The sequence below is a fragment of the Octodon degus genome, unplaced genomic scaffold (assembly GCF_000260255.1).
Source record: "Octodon degus isolate 3935 unplaced genomic scaffold, OctDeg1.0 scaffold00001, whole genome shotgun sequence".
Lineage (NCBI taxonomy): Eukaryota > Metazoa > Chordata > Mammalia > Rodentia > Octodontidae > Octodon > Octodon degus.
Genome location: NW_004524577.1, coordinates 465,748 through 467,805, shown reverse-complemented (window position 1 = coordinate 467,805; position 2,058 = coordinate 465,748).

Genomic DNA, 2,058 nt, shown 5'->3' with positions numbered 1-2,058 from the left:
GTCACTAGAAGAAACAAAAAAATTCTTAAATCACTAGTAGTCTCTATCTACCTTGTTCAATAAGAGCTGACTATCCCAGCCCACTGATGGTAGGTTGCAGACGGAGGACAATTTGGCAATATTTATCAAAATTTCAAATTATGCACACTGCAATCCAGCAGCTTAGTTTATAAGAACCTGAAAAATCAAACAGATCAAAAAGGATACAAAATATGTGCATTACATCTCTGTTGGTATTAGTTAACAACCAGCAAAACACTGGGAAGAAATTAACTGCCCATCAGTGGGAAATTGGCTAGGTAATGGTAAATTCATAGTCATTAAATGGATTTTTATTTAGTGTTGCGAAAAGATGTTCGTAAATTTTTTAAAAAAGATTTCAAAATCTCCATTTTGTTACATACACCTACATATTTATGTATACATTGCATAGTAAATGATGTAGGACATACAACAAAATGTTGGCAGCATGAGGTATCTTTGAGATCTTACAAAATGCTGAAAATAATAAACAGAAAGCAAAAATGTTTAAACAGTATTTGGTTTTTTGTTGTTGTTGTTTTTCATTTTATGTATTTGGTACAGGTTCCCATTACGCAGCTTGGACTCATAGTTATCCTCCTGTTTTCAGCCTCCACAGCGCTGGGATTACAGGCATGTGCCACCATGCCCAGACCTGGATAGACTCAGTGCACCTTGGGGGAGGGAAGCCTGGTCCCTGAGCTTTGTGCTCAGTCCACTGGGCCATTTCCCCGGCCCTTAAACAGTATTTGAATTCATTTTATTTTCTCTCACTTTCTTATACAAGTGACCTTCGTTGATTTCTTTCTTCACTTGGCCATAAATCATTCCCTATTTTTATCTTCCCCCTAGGCAGTCTGCCTCAGAGACAGATCTAACCATACTCCATATCCAAACAGCCTAGAATTTATAGGAGTGTCCCAATCTCACATAATCTTAATTTCTAATAAAAGCAATTTGTTAGCTACTTTTTACTAATACATTTTTGCAGTACCTACTGATTTCTTTCATTCACCATGATATACCTCACATATCCTAATTCTTTTCACAACCCATGCCCTCCCCTCTTTGAAGGTAGGTTTTTAACTCCGAGTTTTCAACTAATATCATTATTATTTTACATTTTCCGAACCTGTCTGACAGAACACTCAGATCTCTTTTCCATTTCTGCCTTACAACTAACCTAACCAACAGTACAGATATCTACCAGGTTCTGTCACCGTGGTCAAAATGAACTGCAAGAGTCTCACATTTATTTATAATACTGGATATCCCACATGCTACTTATACAAATTACTGAGGAAAACTACCTATTAAAATCCACAGGATTTGGTATGCATATTGAAATATATTTTAATAGTCTGCTAGAGATTCTCCCCCTTTGGACAGAAAAGAGTTAATTCCTCCACCCCATACCTGTCTTCAAACCCGCACTAAAATTGATCTTGATTTTGGGACATTTCCCGCACTCAGTTCTCCTAATCTCAACTCTAATCTCAAACACATTGGCCTAGGAATCCCAAGTGCTTCTGAGACCGGCTGAAGGAGTCCTTCGGGGTGAGCACAGGGGCAAGGCCGAGCGCCATGACCACCAAACGCATCCATCTAATGCGCCTCCCAAAGCCCTCCGTCGCTCGATCCTCGGTGGGGCGTCTGGCACCAAGCACACCCGCCTCCTCACGTCTGGGAGCCGACGCAGGCCCAACCAGCCAACCGGCTCCGCCGCGACCGCGGCCCTCCCGCATCCCACCCCGGCCCGCGCCTCTGCGAACAAGCGGCGCCAACGGTTCCCTCGGTCGCCCGCACCGGCCCTTCCCGCCTAGGCCTCGCTTTTCAGTCAAAACAAGGGCAACCCGGAGGCGGGAGCCGGGAGCCGGGAGCCGGACCCCGGGATCGGGAAGGGCCCAGCGGAGCGGGGCGCGGGGAGCCGGGCACCGGGCGGTCCACGCAGCTGCTAGCCCCGCGGAGACTAGGACGGCGCGCTCGGCGGGAGGGCGGGGCGCGGGAGGGGCGCGCCACATCCCCGGGGCACCGGGA